The sequence below is a fragment of the Elephas maximus genome, chromosome 17, assembly GCF_024166365.1.
Source record: "Elephas maximus indicus isolate mEleMax1 chromosome 17, mEleMax1 primary haplotype, whole genome shotgun sequence".
Classification (NCBI taxonomy): Eukaryota; Metazoa; Chordata; class Mammalia; order Proboscidea; family Elephantidae; genus Elephas; species Elephas maximus.
Window position 1 is genome coordinate 91,433,310 of NC_064835.1, and position 19,705 is coordinate 91,453,014.

The following is a 19,705-nucleotide window of genomic DNA, read 5'->3' on the forward strand; positions in this document are numbered from 1 at the left end:
TGGTTAGAGTTTAGGGTTAGGGGTTAGTGTTAGGGTTGGGGGTTAGGGTTACAGGGTTAGGGTTACGGGGTTCTGTTTAGGGCTAGGGGTTTCGGGTTAGGCTTCGGGTTAGGGTATTTGGGTTAGGGTTAGGCTGTTCAGATTAGGGTTAGGGTTGGGGGTTTGGGTTCGGGTTAAGGGTTAGAGTTAGCGTTAGGCGATAGGGTTAGAAGGTTAAGGTTAGTGTTAGAGGGTTAGGGTTATGGTTAGAGGGTTAGGGTTAGGATTAGAGGGTTAGGGGTACGGTTAGGGTTAGAGGGTTAGGGTTAAGTTTGGACGGTAAGGGTTAGGGTAGATTACGAGGGTTAAGTTTTGGGTTAGGATTCGAGGGTTAGGGTTAGGGTTCGAGGGTTATGGTTAGGGTTCGAGGGTAAGTGTTAGGATAAGGGTTTGAGGGTTTAGGGTACTTTCGAGGCTTAGGGTTAGGGTGAGGGCGAGGGTTCGCCTGTCAGGTTTAGAGTTAGGATTAGGGCTCAGGTTAGGGCTCGGGTTCCGCTTTTATGATTAGAGATAGGGTTTTGGCATAGTGTTAGATTTATGGTTAGTGTTCGGTAGTGTGGTAGGGTTAGGCATTAGGGTTATGGTCAGGCATAGTGTCACATCTAGGGTTAGACTAGGGATAGATTTAGGGTTTTATCAGGGTTGGGTTAGGGTTAGTAGGTTTAGAGTTAGGCTGAGGGTTAGAAGTTAGGGTAAGGGTTAGGGTTAGATCTAGGTTTAAAGTTATGTTGAGGGTTAGAAGTAGTGTTTAATCTAAGATCAGGATTATGGTTCTGGTTAGATCTCTAGCTAGCATTTGACCTAGAGTTAAGGTTAGGGTTCTATCTTGTCTTAAAGTTAAGGTAAGTGTTAGATACAGGCTTAAAGATTGTGTTAAGGACAGTGGTTAAGATTTGGGTAACATCTGGGGTTACCGGTTAGGGTTTGAGGGTTAGGGTTAGGGTTAGAGGGTTAGGGTTAGGGTTAGACGGTTAGACGATAAGGGTTGGGTTAGGGTTAGGTTAGGGGTTAGGGTTATGGTTAGGTTTAAGGGTGAGGGTTAGTGTCAGGGTTAGTGTTAGGGGTCAGGGTCAGGGGTCAGGGTCAAGGGTCAGGGTCAAGGGCCAGGGTTGGGGGTTAGTGTTAAGGGGTCAGAGTTTAGGGTTAGGGGTTTAGGATTAGGGTTACTGTTAGGGTTGGGGGTTAGGGTAACAGGGTTAGGGTTACGGGGTTCTGTTTAGGGTTAGGTGCTTCGGGTTAGGCTTCGGGTTAGAGTATTTGGGTTAGGGTTAGGGTGTTCAGATTAGAGTTAGGGTTGGGGGTTAGGGTTCAGGTTAGGGGTTAGGGTTAGCGTTAGGCGATAGGGTTAGAAGGTTAGGGTTAGTGTTAGTGTTAGAGGGTTAGGGTTATGCTTAGAGGGTCAGGGTTAGGATTAGAGGGTTAGGGTTACGGTTAGGGTTAGTAGGTTAGGGTTAAGGTTAGGGGGTTAGGGTTAAGGTAGAGTTCGAGGGTAAGGGTTCGGGTTAGGGTTCGAGGGTTAGGGTTAGGGTTCTAGGGTTAGGGTTATGGTGAGTGTTTGAGGGTTTGGTTTACATTCGACGGTTAGGATTAGGGTTAGGGTTCGGGTTAGGGTTCGAGGGTTAGGGTTAGGGTTAGGGTTCGGGTTCCAGTTCGGGGTTCGGGTTGGGTTTCGGGTTTTATGGGTAGAGATAGGGTTTGGCATAGTGTTAGATTTATGGTTAGTGTTAGGTAGTGTGGTAGGTTTAGGCATTAAGGTTATCGTCAGACATAGTGTCACATTTATGGTTAGACTAGGGATAGATTTAGGGTTCTATCAGGGTTGGGATAGGGTTAGTAGGTTTAGAGTTAGGCTGAGGGTTAGAAGTTAGGGTAAGGGCTTGTGTTAGATCTAGATTTAGAGTTATGTTGAGGGTTAGAAGTAGTGTTTAATCTAAGATTAGGGTTCTGGTTAGATCTGTAGCTAGCATTTGACCTAGAGTTAAGGCTAGGGCTCTATCTTGTCTTAAAGTACAGGTAAGTGTTAGATACAGGCTTAAAGATTGTGTTAAGGATACTGGTTATGATTTGGGTAACATCTGGGGTTAGCGGTTAGGGTTAGAGGGTTAGGGTTAGAGGGTTAGGGTTAGGGTTAGACGGTTAGACGATAAGGGTTGGGTTAGGGTTAGGTTAGGGGTTAGGGTTATGATTAGGTTTAAGGGTTAGGGTTAGTGTCAGGGTTAGTGTTAGGGGTCAGGGTCAGGGGTCAGGGTCAAGGGTCAGGGTCAAGGGCCAGGGTTGGGGGTTAGTGTTAAGGGGTCAGAGTTTAGGGTTAGGGGTTTAGGATTAGGGTTAGGGTTAGGGTGGGGGGTTAGGTTTACAGGCTTAGGGTTGCAGGGTTCCGTTTAGGGTTAGGTGCTTCGGGTTAGGCTTCGGGTTAGGGTATTTGGGTTAGGGTTAGGGTGTTCAGATTAGAGTTAGGGTTGGGGGTTTGGGTTCGGGTTAGGGGTTAGGGTTAGCGTTAGGCGATAAGGTTCGAAGGTTAGGGTTAGTGTTAGTGTTAGAGGGTTAGGGTTATGCTTAGAGGGTCAGGGCTAGGATTAGAGCGTTAGGGTTACGGTTAGGGTTAGTGGGTTAGGATTAAGGTTGGGGGTTAGGGTTAAGGTAGAGTTCGAGGGTAAGGGTTCGGGTTAGGGTTCGAGGATTAGGGTTAGGGTTCTAGGGTTAGGGTTATGGTGAGTGTTTGAGGGTTTGGTTTACATTCGATGGTTAGGGTTAGGGTTAGGGTTCAGGTTAGTTTTCGAGGGTTAGGGTTAGGGTTCGGGTTCCAGTTCGGGGTTCGGGTTGGGTTTCGGGTTTTATGGGTAGAGATAGGGTTTGGCATAGTGTTAGATTTATGGTTAGTGTTAGGTAGTGTGGTAGGTTTAGGCATTAGGGTTATCGTCAGACATAGTGGCACATTTATGGTTAGACTAGGGATAGATTTAGGGTTCTATCAGGGTTGGGATACGGTTAGTAGGTTTACAGTTAGGCTGAGGGTTAGAAGTTAGGGTAAGGGTTAGGGTTAGATCTAGATTTAGAGTTATGTTGAGGGTTAGAAGTAGTGTTTAATCTAAGATTAGGGTTCTGGTTAGATCTGTAGCTAGCATTTGACCTAGACTTAAGGTTAAGGATCTATCTTGTCTTAAAGTTAAGGTAAGGGTTAGATATAGGCTTCAAGATGGTGTTAAGGATAGTGGTTATGATTTGGGTAACATCTGGGTTTAGCGGTTAGGGTTAGAGGGTTAAGGTTACAGGGTGAGGGTTAGGGTTAGACTGTTAGACGATAAGCGTTAGGGTTAGGGTTAGGTTAAGGGGTTAGGGTTAGGTTAAGGGGTTAGGGTTATGGGTATGTTTAAGGGTTAGGGTTAGTGTCAGGGTTATTGTCAGGGGTCAGGGTCAGGGGTCAGGGTCAAGGGCCAGGGTTAGGAGGTTAGTTTTAGGGGGTTAGAGTTTAGGGTTAGGGGTTAGTGTTAGGGTTAGGGTTGGGGGTTACGGTTACAGGGTTAGGGTTACGGGGTTCTGTTTAGGGCTAGGGGTTTCGGGTTAGGCTTCGGGTTAGGGTGTTTGGGTTAGTGTTAGGGTGTTCGGAGCAGAGTTAGGGTTGGGGGTTGGGTTCGGATAAGGGGTTACGGTTACCGTTAGGCGATAGGGTTAGAAGGTTAGGGTTAGGGTTAGTGTTAGAGGGTTAGGGTTATGGTTAGAGGGTTAGGGTTAAGATTAGAGGGTTAGGGTTACGGTTAAGGTTAGAAGGTTGGGGTTAAGGTTGGACGGTAAGGGTTAGGGTAGAGTTCGAGGGTTAAGTTTTGGGTTAGGATTCGAGGGTTAGGGTTAGGGTTCGAGGGTTATGGTTAGAGTTCGAGGGCAAGTGTTAGGATAAGGGTTTGAGGGTTCAGGGTACGTTCGAGGTTTAGGGTGAGGGTGAGGGTTCGCGTGTTAGGTTTAGGGTTAGGGTTAGGGCTCAGGTTAGGGTTCGGGTTTGGGTTTTATGGCTAGAGATAGGGTTTTGGCATAGTGTGAGATTTATGGTTAGTGTTAGGTAGTGTGGTAGGGTTAGGCATTAGGGTTATGGTCAGACATAGTGTCACATCTAAGGTTAGACTAGAGATAGATTTAGGGTTCTATCAGGGTTGGTTTAGGGTTTGTAGGTTTAGAGTTAGACTGAGGGTTAGAAGTTAGGGTAAGGGTTAGGGTTAGATCTAAGTTTAGAGTTATGTTGAGGGTTAGAAGTAGTGTTTAACCTAACATCAGGATTAGGGTTCTGGTTAGATCTGTAGCTAGCATTTGACCTAGAGTTAAGGCTAGGGCTCTATCTTGTCTTAAAGTACAGGTAAGTGTTAGATACAGGCTTAAAGATTGTGTTAAGGATAGTGGTTATGATTTGGGTAACATCTGGGGTTAGCGGTTAGGGTTAGAGGGTTAGGGTTAGGGTTAGACGGTTAGACGATAAGGGTTGGGTTAGGGTTAGGTTAGGGGTTAGGGTTCTGGTTAGGTTTAAGGGTTAGGGTTAGTGTCAGGGTTAGTGTTAGGGGTCAGGGTCAGAGGTCAGGGTCAAGGGTCAGGGTCAAGGGCCAGGGTTGGGGGTTAGTGTTAAGGGGTCAGAGTTTAGGGTTAGGGGTTTAGGATTAGGGTTGGGGGTTAGGGTTACAGGGTTAGGGTTACGGGGTTCTGTTTAGGGTTAGGTGCTTCGGGTTAGGCTTCGGGTTAGGGTATTTGGGTTAGGGTTAGGGTGTTCAGATTAGAGTTAGGGTTGGGGGTTTGGGTTCGGGTTAGGGGTTAGGGTTAGCGTTAGGCGATAAGGTTAGAAGGTTAGGGTTAGTGTTAGTGTTAGAGGGTTAGGGTTATGCTTAGAGGGTCAGGGCTAGGATTAGAGCGTTAGGGTTACGGTTAGGGTTAGTGGGTTAGGGTTAAGGTTAGGGGGTTAGGGTTAAGGTAGAGTTCGAGGGTAAGGGTTCGGGTTAGGGTTAGAGGGTTAGGGTTAGGGTTCTAGGATTAGGGTTCGATGGTTAGGGTTCTAGGGTTAGGGTTCGATGGTTAGGGTTCGGGTGAGTGTTTGAGGGTTTGGGTCACATTCGAGGGTTAGGGTTAGGGTTAGGGTTCAGGTTAGTGTTCGAGGGTTAGAGTTCGGGTTGAGGGTTCGGGTTGGGTTTCGGGTTTCATGGGTAGAGATAGGGTTTGGCATAGTGTTAGATTTATGGTTAGTGTTAGGTAGTGTGGTAGGTTTAGGCATTAGGGTTATCGTTCGACATAGTGTCACATTTATGGTTAGACTAGGGATAGATTTAGGGTTCTATCAGGGTTGGGATAGGGTTAGTAGGTTTAGAGTTAGGCTGAGGGTTAGAAGTTAGGGTAAGGGTTTGTGTTAGATCTAGATTTAGAGTTATGTTGAGGGTTAGAAGTAGTGTTTAATCTAAGATTAGGGTTCTGGTTAGATCTGCAGCTAGCATTTGACCTAGACTTAAGGTTAAGGATCTATCTTGTCTTAAAGTTAAGGAAAGTGTTAGATATAGGCTTCAAGATTGTGTTAAGGATAGTGGTTATGATTTGGGTAACATCTGGGTTTAGCGGTTAGGGTTAGAGGGTTAAGGTTACAGGGTGAGGGTTAGGGTTAGACTGTTAGACGATAAGCGTTAGGGTTAGGGTTAGGTTAAGGGGTTAGGGTTATGGGTATGTTTAAGGGTTAGGGTTAGTGTCAGGGTTATTGTCAGGGGTCAGGGTCAGGGGTCAGGGTCAAGGGCCAGGGTTAGGAGGTTAGTTTTAGGGGGTTAGAGTTTAGGGTTAGGGGTTAGTGTTAGGGTTAGGGTTGGGGGTTACGGTTACAGGGTTAGGGTTACGGGGTTCTGTTTAGGGCTAGGGGTTTCGGGTTAGGCTTCGGGTTAGGGTGTTTGGGTTAGTGTTAGGGTGTTCGGAGCAGAGTTAGGGTTGGGGGTCGGGTTCAGATAAGGGGTTACGGTTGCCGTTAGGCTATAGGGTTAGAAGGTTAGGGTTAGGGGTAGTGTTAGAGGGTTAGGGTTATGGTTAGAGGGTTAGGGTTACGGTTAAGGTTAGAGGGTTGGGGTTAAGGTTGGACGGTAAGGGTTAGGGTAGAGTTCGAGGGTTAAGTTTTGGGTTAGGATTCGAGGGTTAGGGTTAGGGTTCGAGGGTTATGGTTAGAGTTCGAGGGTAAGTGTTAGGATAAGGGTTTGAGGGTTCAGGGTACGTTCGAGGTTTAGGGTGAGGGTGAGGGTTCGCGTGTTAGGTTTAGGGTTAGGGTTAGGGCTCAGGTTAGGGCTCGGGTTTGGGTTTTATGGCTAGAGATAGGGTTTTGGCATAGTGTGAGATTTATGGTTAGTGTTAGGTAGTGTGGTAGGGTTAGGCATTAGGGTTATGGTCAGACATAGTGTCACATCTAAGGTTAGACTAGAGATAGATTTAGGGTTCTATCAGGGTTGGTTTAGGGTTTGTAGGTTTAGAGTTAGACTGAGGGTTAGAAGTTAGGGTAAGGGTTAGGGTTAGATCTAAGTTTAGAGTTATGTTGAGGGTTAGAAGTAGTGTTTAACCTAACATCAGGATTAGGGTTCTGGTTAGATCTGTAGCTAGCATTTGACCTAGAGTTAAGGCTAGGGCTCTATCTTGTCTTAAAGTACAGGTAAGTGTTAGATACAGGCTTAAAGATTGTGTTAAGGATAGTGGTTATGATTTGGGTAACATCTGGGGTTAGCGGTTAGGGTTAGAGGGTTAGGGTTAGGGTTAGACGGTTAGACGATAAGGGTTGGGTTAGGGTTAGGTTAGGGGTTAGGGTTCTGGTTAGGTTTAAGGGTTAGGGTTAGTGTCAGGGTTAGTGTTAGGGGTCAGGGTCAGAGGTCAGGGTCAAGGGTCAGGGTCAAGGGCCAGGGTTGGGGGTTAGTGTTAAGGGGTCAGAGTTTAGGGTTAGGGGTTTAGGATTAGGGTTGGGGGTTAGGGTTACAGGGTTAGGGTTACGGGGTTCTGTTTAGGGTTAGGTGCTTCGGGTTAGGCTTCGGGTTAGGGTATTTGGGTTAGGGTTAGGGTGTTCAGATTAGAGTTAGGGTTGGGGGTTTGGGTTCGGGTTAGGGGTTAGGGTTAGCGTTAGGCGATAAGGTTAGAAGGTTAGGGTTAGTGTTAGTGTTAGAGGGTTAGGGTTATGCTTAGAGGGTCAGGGCTAGGATTAGAGCGTTAGGGTTACGGTTAGGGTTAGTGGGTTAGGGTTAAGGTTAGGGGGTTAGGGTTAAGGTAGAGTTCGAGGGTAAGGGTTCGGGTTAGGGTTAGAGGGTTAGGGTTAGGGTTCTAGGATTAGGGTTCGATGGTTAGGGTTCTAGGGTTAGGGTTCGATGGTTAGGGTTCGGGTGAGTGTTTGAGGGTTTGGGTCACATTCGAGGGTTAGGGTTAGGGTTAGGGTTCAGGTTAGTGTTCGAGGGTTAGAGTTCGGGTTGAGGGTTCGGGTTGGGTTTCGGGTTTCATGGGTAGAGATAGGGTTTGGCATAGTGTTAGATTTATGGTTAGTGTTAGGTAGTGTGGTAGGTTTAGGCATTAGGGTTATCGTTCGACATAGTGTCACATTTATGGTTAGACTAGGGATAGATTTAGGGTTCTATCAGGGTTGGGATAGGGTTAGTAGGTTTAGAGTTAGGCTGAGGGTTAGAAGTTAGGGTAAGGGTTTGTGTTAGATCTAGATTTAGAGTTATGTTGAGGGTTAGAAGTAGTGTTTAATCTAAGATTAGGGTTCTGGTTAGATCTGCAGCTAGCATTTGACCTAGACTTAAGGTTAAGGATCTATCTTGTCTTAAAGTTAAGGAAAGTGTTAGATATAGGCTTCAAGATTGTGTTAAGGATAGTGGTTATGATTTGGGTAACATCTGGGTTTAGCGGTTAGGGTTAGAGGGTTAAGGTTACAGGGTGAGGGTTAGGGTTAGACTGTTAGACGATAAGCGTTAGGGTTAGGGTTAGGTTAAGGGGTTAGGGTTATGGGTATGTTTAAGGGTTAGGGTTAGTGTCAGGGTTATTGTCAGGGGTCAGGGTCAGGGGTCAGAGTCAAGGGCCAGGGTTAGGAGGTTAGTTTTAGGGGGTTAGAGTTTAGGGTTAGGGGTTAGTGTTAGGGTTAGGGTTGGGGGTTACGGTTACAGGGTTAGGGTTACGGGGTTCTGTTTAGGGCTAGGGGTTTCGGGTTAGGCTTCGGGTTAGGGTGTTTGGGTTAGTGTTAGGGTGTTCGGAGCAGAGTTAGGGTTGGGGGTCGGGTTCAGATAAGGGGTTACGGTTGCCGTTAGGCTATAGGGTTAGAAGGTTAGGGTTAGGGGTAGTGTTAGAGGGTTAGGGTTATGGTTAGAGGGTTAGGGTTACGGTTAAGGTTAGAGGGTTGGGGTTAAGGTTGGACGGTAAGGGTTAGGGTAGAGTTCGAGGGTTAAGTTTTGGGTTAGGATTCGAGGGTTAGGGTTAGGGTTCGAGGGTTATGGTTAGAGTTCGAGGGTAAGTGTTAGGATAAGGGTTTGAGGGTTCAGGGTACGTTCGAGGTTTAGGGTGAGGGTGAGGGTTCGCGTGTTAGGTTTAGGGTTAGGGTTAGGGCTCAGGTTAGGGCTCGGGTTTGGGTTTTATGGCTAGAGATAGGGTTTTGGCATAGTGTGAGATTTATGGTTAGTGTTAGGTAGTGTGGTAGGGTTAGGCATTAGGGTTATGGTCAGACATAGTGTCACATCTAAGGTTAGACTAGAGATAGATTTAGGGTTCTATCAGGGTTGGTTTAGGGTTTGTAGGTTTAGAGTTAGACTGAGGGTTAGAAGTTAGGGTAAGGGTTAGGGTTAGATCTAAGTTTAGAGTTATGTTGAGGGTTAGAAGTAGTGTTTAACCTAACATCAGGATTAGGGTTCTGGTTAGATCTGTAGCTAGCATTTGACCTAGAGTTAAGGCTAGGGCTCTATCTTGTCTTAAAGTACAGGTAAGTGTTAGATACAGGCTTAAAGATTGTGTTAAGGATAGTGGTTATGATTTGGGTAACATCTGGGGTTAGCGGTTAGGGTTAGAGGGTTAGGGTTAGGGTTAGACGGTTAGACGATAAGGGTTGGGTTAGGGTTAGGTTAGGGGTTAGGGTTCTGGTTAGGTTTAAGGGTTAGGGTTAGTGTCAGGGTTAGTGTTAGGGGTCAGGGTCAGAGGTCAGGGTCAAGGGTCAGGGTCAAGGGCCAGGGTTGGGGGTTAGTGTTAAGGGGTCAGAGTTTAGGGTTAGGGGTTTAGGATTAGGGTTGGGGGTTAGGGTTACAGGGTTAGGGTTACGGGGTTCTGTTTAGGGTTAGGTGCTTCGGGTTAGGCTTCGGGTTAGGGTATTTGGGTTAGGGTTAGGGTGTTCAGATTAGAGTTAGGGTTGGGGGTTTGGGTTCGGGTTAGGGGTTAGGGTTAGCGTTAGGCGATAGGGTTAGAAGGTTAGGGTTAGTGTTAGTGTTAGAGGGTTAGGGTTATGCTTAGAGGGTCAGGGCTAGGATTAGAGAGTTAGGGTTACGGTTAGGGTTAGTGGGTTAGGGTTAAGGTTAGGGGGTTAGGGTTAAGGTAGAGTTCGAGGGTAAGGGTTCGGGTTAGGGTTAGAGGGTTAGGGTTAGGGTTCTAGGATTAGGGCTCGATGGTTAGGGTTCTAGGGTTAGGGTTCGATGGTTAGGGTTAGGGTGAGTGTTTGAGGGTTTGGGTCACATTCGAGGGTTAGGGTTAGGGTTAGGGTTCAGGTTAGTGTTCGAGGGTTAGAGTTCGGGTTGAGGGTTCGGGTTGGGTTTCGGGTTTCATGGGTAGAGATAGGGTTTGGCATAGTGTTAGATTTATGGTTAGTGTTAGGTAGTGTGGTAGGTTTAGGCATTAGGGTTATCGTCAGACATAGTGTCACATTTATGGTTAGACTAGGGATAGATTTAGGGTTCTATCAGGGTTGGGGTAGGGTTAGTAGGTTTAGAGTTAGGCTGAGGGATAGAAGTTAGGGTAAGGGTTAGGGTTAGATCTAGATTTAGAGTTATGTTGAGGGTTAGAAGTAGTGTTTAATCTAAGATTAGGGTTCTGGTTAGATCTGTAGCTAGCATTTGACCTAGACTTAAGGTTAAGGATCTATCTTGTCTTAAAGTTAAGGTAAGTGTTAGATATAGGCTTCAAGATTGTGTTAAGGATAGTGGTTATGATTTGGGTAACATCTGGGTTTAGCGGTTAGGGTTAGAGGGTTAAGGTTACAGGGTGAGGGTTAGGGTTAGACTGTTAGACGATAAGCGTTAGGGTTAGGGTTAGGTTAAGGGGTTAGGGTTATGGGTATGTTTAAGGGTTAGGGTTAGTGTCAGGGTTATTGTCAGGGGTCAGGGTCAGGGGTCAGGGTCAAGGGCCAGGGTTAGGAGGTTAGTTTTAGGGGGTTAGAGTTTAGGGTTAGGGGTTAGTGTTAGGGTTAGGGTTGGGGGTTACGGTTACAGGGTTAGGGTTACGGGGTTCTGTTTAGGGCTAGGGGTTTCGGGTTAGGCTTCGGGTTAGGGTGTTTGGGTTAGTGTTAGGGTGTTCGGAGCAGAGTTAGGGTTGGGGGTCGGGTTCGGATAAGGGGTTACGGTTGCTGTTAGGCTATAGGGTTGGAAGGTTAGGGTTAGGGGTAGTGTTAGAGGGTTAGGGTTATGGTTAGAGGGTTAGGGTTACGGTTAAGGTTAGAGGGTTGGGGTTAAGGTTGGACGGTAAGGGTTAGGGTAGAGTTCGAGGGTTAAGTTTTGGGTTAGGATTCGAGGGTTAGGGTTAGGGTTCGAGGGTTTGGGTTAGAGTTCGAGGGTAAGTGTTAGGATAAGGGTTTGAGGGTTCAGGGTACGTTCGAGGGTTAGGGTGAGAGTGAGGGTGAGGGTTCGCGTGTTAGGTTTAGGGTTAGGGTTAGGGCTCAGGTTAGGGCTCGGGTTCGGGTTTTATGGTTAGAGATAGGGTTTTGGCATAGTGTGAGATTTATGGTTAGTGTTAGGTAGTGTGGTAGGGTTAGGCATTAGGGTTATGGTCAGACATAGTGTCACATCTAAGGTTAGACTAGGGATAGATTTAGGGTTCTATCAGGGTTGGTTTAGGGTTAGTAGGTTTAGAGTTAGGCTGAGGGTTAGAAGTTAGGGTAAGGGTTAGGGTTAGATCTAGGTTTAGAGTTATGTTGAGGGTTAGAAGTAGTGTTTAACCTAACATCAGGATTAGGGTTATGGTTAGATCTGTAGGTAGCATTTGACCTAGACTTGAGGTTAAGGATCTATCTTGTCTTAAAGTTAAGGTAAGTGTTAGATATAGGCTTAAAGATGGTGTTAAGGATAGTGGTTATGATTGGGGTAACATCTGGGGTTAGCGGTTAGGGTTAGAGGGTTAAGGTTACAGGGTTAGTGTTAGGGTTAGACTGTTAAACGATAAGCGTTAGGGTTATGGTTAGGTTAAGGGGTTAGGGTTATGGGTACGTTTAAGGGTTAGGGTTAGTGTCAGGGTTATTGTCAGGGGTCAGGGTCAAGGGCCAGGGTTAGGAGGTTAGTTTTAGGTGGTTAGAGTTTAGGGTTAGGGGTTAGTGTTAGGGTTGGGGGTTAGGGTTACAGGGTTAGGGTTACGGGGTTCTGTTTAGGGCTAGGGGTTTCGGGTTAGGCTTCGGGTTAGGGTATTTGGGTTAGGGTTAGGCTGTTCAGATTAGGGTTAGGGTTGGGGGTTTGGGTTCGGGTTAAGGGTTAGAGTTAGCGTTAGGCGATAGGGTTAGAAGGTTAAGGTTAGTGTTAGAGGGTTAGGGTTATGGTTAGAGGGTTAGGGTTAGGATTAGAGGGTTAGGGGTACGGTTAGGGTTAGAGGGTTAGGGTTAAGTTTGGACGGTAAGGGTTAGGGTAGATTACGAGGGTTAAGTTTTGGGTTAGGATTCGAGGGTTAGGGTTAGGGTTCGAGGGTTATGGTTAGGGTTCGAGGGTAAGTGTTAGGATAAGGGTTTGAGGGTTTAGGGTACTTTCGAGGCTTAGGGTTAGGGTGAGGGCGAGGGTTCGCCTGTCAGGTTTAGAGTTAGGATTAGGGCTCAGGTTAGGGCTCGGGTTCCGCTTTTATGATTAGAGATAGGGTTTTGGCATAGTGTTAGATTTATGGTTAGTGTTCGGTAGTGTGGTAGGGTTAGGCATTAGGGTTATGGTCAGACATAGTGTCACATCTAGGGTTAGACTAGGGATAGATTTAGGGTTTTATCAGGGTTGGGTTAGGGTTAGTAGGTTTAGAGTTAGGCTGAGGGTTAGAAGTTAGGGTAAGGGTTAGGGTTAGATCTAGGTTTAAAGTTATGTTGAGGGTTAGAAGTAGTGTTTAATCTAAGATCAGGATTAGGGTTCTGGTTAGATCTCTAGCTAGCATTTGACCTAGAGTTAAGGTTAGGGTTCTATCTTGTCTTAAAGTTAAGGTAAGTGTTAGATACAGGCTTAAAGATTGTGTTAAGGACAGTGGTTAAGATTTGGGTAACATCTGGGGTTACCGGTTAGGGTTTGAGGGTTAGGGTTAGGGTTAGAGGGTTAGGGTTAGGGTTAGACGGTTAGACGATAAGGGTTGGGTTAGGGTTAGGTTAGGGGTTAGGGTTATGGTTAGGTTTAAGGGTGAGGGTTAGTGTCAGGGTTAGTGTTAGGGGTCAGGGTCAGGGGTCAGGGTCAAGGGTCAGGGTCAAGGGCCAGGGTTGGGGGTTAGTGTTAAGGGGTCAGAGTTTAGGGTTAGGGGTTTAGGATTAGGGTTACTGTTAGGGTTGGGGGTTAGGGTAACAGGGTTAGGGTTACGGGGTTCTGTTTAGGGTTAGGTGCTTCGGGTTAGGCTTCGGGTTAGAGTATTTGGGTTAGGGTTAGGGTGTTCAGATTAGAGTTAGGGTTGGGGGTTAGGGTTCAGGTTAGGGGTTAGGGTTAGCGTTAGGCGATAGGGTTAGAAGGTTAGGGTTAGTGTTAGTGTTAGAGGGTTAGGGTTATGCTTAGAGGGTCAGGGTTAGGATTAGAGGGTTAGGGTTACGGTTAGGGTTAGTGGGTTAGGGTTAAGGTTAGGGGGTTAGGGTTAAGGTAGAGTTCGAGGGTAAGGGTTCGGGTTAGGGTTCGAGGGTTAGGGTTAGGGTTCTAGGGTTAGGGTTATGGTGAGTGTTTGAGGGTTTGGTTTACATTCGACGGTTAGGATTAGGGTTAGGGTTCGGGTTAGGGTTCGAGGGTTAGGGTTAGGGTTAGGGTTCGGGTTCCAGTTCGGGGTTCGGGTTGGGTTTCGGGTTTTATGGGTAGAGATAGGGTTTGGCATAGTGTTAGATTTATGGTTAGTGTTAGGTAGTGTGGTAGGTTTAGGCATTAAGGTTATCGTCAGACATAGTGTCACATTTATGGTTAGACTAGGGATAGATTTAGGGTTCTATCAGGGTTGGGATAGGGTTAGTAGGTTTAGAGTTAGGCTGAGGGTTAGAAGTTAGGGTAAGGGTTTGTGTTAGATCTAGATTTAGAGTTATGTTGAGGGTTAGAAGTAGTGTTTAATCTAAGATTAGGGTTCTGGTTAGATCTGTAGCTAGCATTTGACCTAGAGTTAAGGCTAGGGCTCTATCTTGTCTTAAAGTACAGGTAAGTGTTAGATACAGGCTTAAAGATTGTGTTAAGGATAGTGGTTATGATTTGGGTAACATCTGGGGTTAGCGGTTAGGGTTAGAGGGTTAGGGTTAGAGGGTTAGGGTTAGAGGGTTAGGGTTAGGGTTAGACGGTTAGACGATAAGGGTTGGGTTAGGGTTAGGTTAGGGGTTAGGGTTATGGTTAGGTTCAAGGGTTAGGGTTAGTGTCAGGGTTAGTGTTAGGGGTCAGGGTCAGGGGTCAGGGTCAAGGGTCAGGGTCAAGGGCCAGGGTTGGGGGTTAGTGTTAAGGGGTCAGAGTTTAGGGTTAGGGGTTTAGGATTAGGGTTAGGGTTAGGGTAGGGGGTTAGGTTTACAGGGTTAGGGTTGCAGGGTTCCGTTTAGGGTTAGGTGCTTCGGGTTAGGCTTCGGGTTAGGGTATTTGGGTTAGGGTTAGGGTGTTCAGATTAGAGTTAGGGTTGGGGGTTTGGGTTCGGGTTAGGGGTTAGGGTTAGCGTTAGGCGATAAGGTTAGAAGGTTAGGGTTAGTGTTAGTGTTAGAGGGTTAGGGTTATGCTTAGAGGGTCAGGGCTAGGATTAGAGCGTTAGGGTTACGGTTAGGGTTAGTGGGTTAGGATTAAGGTTGGGGGTTAGGGTTAAGGTAGAGTTCGAGGGTAAGGGTTCGGGTTAGGTTTCGAGGATTAGGGTTAGGGTTCTAGGGTTAGGGTTATGGTGAGTGTTTGAGGGTTTGGTTTACATTCGATGGTTAGGGTTAGGGTTAGGGTTCAGGTTAGTTTTCGAGGGTTAGGGTTAGGGTTCGGGTTCCAGTTCGGGGTTCGGGTTGGGTTTCGGGTTTTCTGGGTAGAGATAGGGTTTGGCATAGTGTTAGATTTATGGTTAGTGTTAGGTAGTGTGGTAGGTTTAGGCATTAGGGTTATCGTCAGACATAGTGGCACATTTATGGTTAGACTAGGGATAGATTTAGGGTTCTATCAGGGTTGGGATACGGTTAGTAGGTTTACAGTTAGGCTGAGGGTTAGAAGTTAGGGTAAGGGTTAGGGTTAGATCTAGATTTAGAGTTATGTTGAGGGTTAGAAGTAGTGTTTAATCTAAGATTAGGGTTCTGGTTAGATCTGTAGCTAGCATTTGACCTAGACTTAAGGTTAAGGATCTATCTTGTCTTAAAGTTAAGGTAAGTGTTAGATATAGGCTTCAAGATTGTGTTAAGGATAGTGGTTATGATTTGGGTAACATCTGGGTTTAGCGGTTAGGGTTAGAGGGTTAAGGTTACAGGGTGAGGGTAAGGGTTAGACTGTTAGACGATAAGCGTTAGGGTTAGGGTTAGGTTAAGGGGTTAGGGTTATGGGTATGTTTAAGGGTTAGGGTTAGTGTCAGGGTTATTGTCAGGGGTCAGGGTCAGGGGTCAGGGTCAAGGGCCAGGGTTAGGAGGTTAGTTTTAGGGGGTTAGAGTTTAGGGTTAGGGGTTAGTGTTAGGGTTAGGGTTGGGGGTTACGGTTACAGGGTTAGGGTTACGGGGTTCTGTTTAGGGCTAGGGGTTTCGGGTTAGGCTTCGGGTTAGGGTGATTGGGTTAGTGTTAGGGTGTTCGGAGGAGAGTTAGCGTTGGGGGTCGGGTTCGGATAAGGGGTTACGGTTACCGTTAGGCGATAGGGTTAGAAGGTTAGGGTTAGGGTTAGTGTTAGAGGGTTAGGGTTATGGTTAGAGGGTTAGGGTTAAGATTAGAGGGTTAGGGTTACGGTTAAGGTTAGAGGGTTGGGGTTAAGGTTGGACGGTAAGGGTTAGGGTAGAGTTCGAGGGTTAAGTTTTGGGTTAGGGTTCGAGGGTTATGGTTAGAGTTCGAGGGTAAGTGTTAGGATAAGGGTTTGAGGGTTCAGGATACGTTCGAGGGTTAGGGTCAGGGTGAGGGTTCGCGTGTTAGGTTTAGGGTTAGGGTTAGGGCTCAGGTTAGGGTTCGGGTTTGGGTTTTATGGCTAGAGATAGGGTTTTGGCATAGTGTGAGATTTATGGTTAGTGTTAGGTAGTGTGGTAGGGTTAGGCATTAGGGTTATGGTCAGACATAGTGTCACATCTAAGGTTAGACTAGAGATAGATTTAGGGTTCTATCAGGGTTGGTTTAGGGTTTGTAGGTTTAGAGTTAGACTGAGGGTTAGAAGTTAGGGTAAGGGTTAGGGTTAGATCTAAGTTTAGAGTTATGTTGAGGGTTAGAAGTAGTGTTTAACCTAACATCAGGATTAGGGTTCTGGTTAGATCTGTAGCTAGCATTTGACCTAGAGTTAAGGCTAGGGCTCTATCTTGTCTTAAAGTACAGGTAAGTGTTAGATACAGGCTTAAAGATTGTGTTAAGGATAGTGGTTATGATTTGGGTAACATCTGGGGTTAGCGGTTAGGGTTAGAGGGTTAGGGTTAGGGTTAGACGGTTAGACGATAAGGGTTGGGTTAGGGTTAGGTTAGGGGTTAGGGTTCTGGTTAGGTTTAAGGGTTAGGGTTAGTGTCAGGGTTAGTGTTAGGGGTCAGGGTCAGAGGTCAGGGTCAAGGGTCAGGGTCAAGGGCCAGGGTTGGGGGTTAGTGTTAAGGGGTCAGAGTTTAGGGTTAGGGGTTTAGGATTAGGGTTGGGGGTTAGGGTTACAGGGTTAGGGTTACGGGGTTCTGTTTAGGGTTAGGTGCTTCGGGTTAGGCTTCGGGTTAGGGTATTTGGGTTAGGGTTAGGGTGTTCAGATTAGAGTTAGGGTTGGGGGTTTGGGTTCGGGTTAGGGGTTAGGGTTAGCGTTAGGCGATAGGGTTAGAAGGTTAGGGTTAGTGTTAGTGTTAGAGGGTTAGGGTTATGCTTAGAGGGTCAGGGCTAGGATTAGAGAGTTAGGGTTACGGTTAGGGTTAGTGGGTTAGGGTTAAGGTTAGGGGGTTAGGGTTAAGGTAGAGTTCGAGGGTAAGGGTTCGGGTTAGGGTTAGAGGGTTAGGGTTAGGGTTCTAGGATTAGGGTTCGATGGTTAGGGTTCTAGGGTTAGGGTTCGATGGTTAGGGTTAGGGTGAGTGTTTGAGGGTTTGGGTCACATTCGAGGGTTAGGGTTAGGGTTAGGGTTCAGGTTAGTGTTCGAGGGTTAGAGTTCGGGTTGAGGGTTCGGGTTGGGTTTCGGGTTTCATGGGTAGAGATAGGGTTTGGCATAGTGTTAGATTTATGGTTAGTGTTAGGTAGTGTGGTAGGTTTAGGCATTAGGGTTATCGTCAGACATAGTGGCACATTTATGGTTAGACTAGGGATAGATTTAGGGTTCTATCAGGGTTGGGGTAGGGTTAGTAGGTTTAGAGTTAGGCTGAGGGATAGAAGTTAGGGTAAGGGTTAGGGTTAGATCTAGATTTAGAGTTATGTTGAGGGTTAGAAGTAGTGTTTAATCTAAGATTAGGGTTCTGGTTAGATCTGTAGCTAGCATTTGACCTAGACTTAAGGTTAAGGATCTATCTTGTCTTAAAGTTAAGGTAAGTGTTAGATATAGGCTTCAAGATTGTGTTAAGGATAGTGGTTATGATTTGGGTAACATCTGGGTTTAGCGGTTAGGGTTAGAGGGTTAAGGTTACAGGGTGAGGGTTAGGGTTAGACTGTTAGACGATAAGCGTTAGGGTTAGGGTTAGGTTAAGGGGTTAGGGTTATGGGTATGTTTAAGGGTTAGGGTTAGTGTCAGGGTTATTGTCAGGGGTCAGGGTCAGGGGTCAGGGTCAAGGGCCAGGGTTAGGAGGTTAGTTTTAGGGGGTTAGAGTTTAGGGTTAGGGGTTAGTGTTAGGGTTAGGGTTGGGGGTTACGGTTACAGGGTTAGGGTTACGGGGTTCTGTTTAGGGCTAGGGGTTTCGGGTTAGGCTTCGGGTTAGGGTGTTTGGGTTAATGTTAGGGTGTTCGGAGCAGAGTTAGGGTTGGGGGTCGGGTTCGGATAAGGGGTTACGGTTGCTGTTAGGCTATAGGGTTGGAAGGTTAGGGTTAGGGGTAGTGTTAGAGGGTTAGGGTTATGGTTAGAGGGTTAGGGTTACGGTTAAGGTTAGAGGGTTGGGGTTAAGGTTGGACGGTAAGGGTTAGGGTAGAGTTCGAGGGTTAAGTTTTGGGTTAGGATTCGAGGGTTAGGGTTAGGGTTCGAGGGTTTGGGTTAGAGTTCGAGGGTAAGTGTTAGGATAAGGGTTTGAGGGTTCAGGGTACGTTCGAGGGTTAGGGTGAGAGTGAGGGTGAGGGTTCGCGTGTTAGGTTTAGGGTTAGGGTTAGGGCTCAGGTTAGGGCTCGGGTTCGGGTTTTATGGTTAGAGATAGGGTTTTGGCATAGTGTGAGATTTATGGTTAGTGTTAGGTAGTGTGGTAGGGTTAGGCATTAGGGTTATGGTCAGACATAGTGTCACATCTAAGGTTAGACTAGGGATAGATTTAGGGTTCTATCAGGGTTGGTTTAGGGTTAGTAGGTTTAGAGTTAGGCTGAGGGTTAGAAGTTAGGGTAAGGGTTAGGGTTAGATCTAGGTTTAGAGTTATGTTGAGGGTTAGAAGTAGTGTTTAACCTAACATCAGGATTAGGGTTATGGTTAGATCTGTAGGTAGCATTTGACCTAGACTTGAGGTTAAGGATCTATCTTGTCTTAAAGTTAAGGTAAGTGTTAGATATAGGCTTAAAGATGGTGTTAAGGATAGTGGTTATGATTGGGGTAACATCTGGGGTTAGCGGTTAGGGTTAGAGGGTTAAGGTTACAGGGTTAGTGTTAGGGTTAGACTGTTAAACGATAAGCGTTAGGGTTATGGTTAGGTTAAGGGGTTAGGGTTATGGGTACGTTTAAGGGTTAGGGTTAGTGTCAGGGTTATTGTCAGGGGTCAGGGTCAAGGGCCAGGGTTAGGAGGTTAGTTTTAGGTGGTTAGAGTTTAGGGTTAGGGGTTAGTGTTAGGGTTGGGGGTTAGGGTTACAGGGTTAGGGTTACGGGGTTCTGTTTAGGGCTAGGGGTTTCGGGTTAGGCTTCGGGTTAGGGTATTTGGGTTAGGGTTAGGCTGTTCAGATTAGGGTTAGGGTTGGGGGTTTGGGTTCGGGTTAAGGGTTAGAGTTAGCGTTAGGCGATAGGGTTAGAAGGTTAAGGTTAGTGTTAGAGGGTTAGGGTTATGGTTAGAGGGTTAGGGTTAGGATTAGAGGGTTAGGGGTACGGTTAGGGTTAGAGGGTTAGGGTTAAGTTTGGACGGTAAGGGTTAGGGTAGATTACGAGGGTTAAGTTTTGGGTTAGGATTCGAGGGTTAGGGTTAGGGTTCGAGGGTTATGGTTAGGGTTCGAGGGTAAGTGTTAGGATAAGGGTTTGAGGGTTTAGGGTACTTTCGAGGCTTAGGGTTAGGGTGAGGGCGAGGGTTCGCCTGTCAGGTTTAGAGTTAGGATTAGGGCTCAGGTTAGGGCTCGGGTTCCGCTTTTATGATTAGAGATAGGGTTTTGGCATAGTGTTAGATTTATGGTTAGTGTTCGGTAGTGTGGTAGGGTTAGGCATTAGGGTTATGGTCAGGCATAGTGTCACATCTAGGGTTAGACTAGGGATAGATTTAGGGTTTTATCAGGGTTGGGTTAGGGTTAGTAGGTTTAGAGTTAGGCTGAGGGTTAGAAGTTAGGGTAAGGGTTAGGGTTAGATCTAGGTTTAAAGTTATGTTGAGGGTTAGAAGTAGTGTTTAATCTAAGATCAGGATTAGGGTTCTGGTTAGATCTCTAGCTAGCATTTGACCTAGAGTTAAGGTTAGGGTTCTATCTTGTCTTAAAGTTAAGGTAAGTGTTAGATACAGGCTTAAAGATTGTGTTAAGGACAGTGGTTAAGATTTGGGTAACATCTGGGGTTACCGGTTAGGGTTTGAGGGTTAGGGTTAGGGTTAGAGGGTTAGGGTTAGGGTTAGACGGTTAGACGATAAGGGTTGGGTTAGGGTTAGGTTAGGGGTTAGGGTTATGGTTAGGTTTAAGGGTGAGGGTTAGTGTCAGGGTTAGTGTTAGGGGTCAGGGTCAGGGGTCAGGGTCAAGGGTCAGGGTCAAGGGCCAGGGTTGGGGGTTAGTGTTAAGGGGTCAGAGTTTAGGGTTAGGGGTTTAGGATTAGGGTTACTGTTAGGGTTGGGGGTTAGGGTAACAGGGTTAGGGTTACG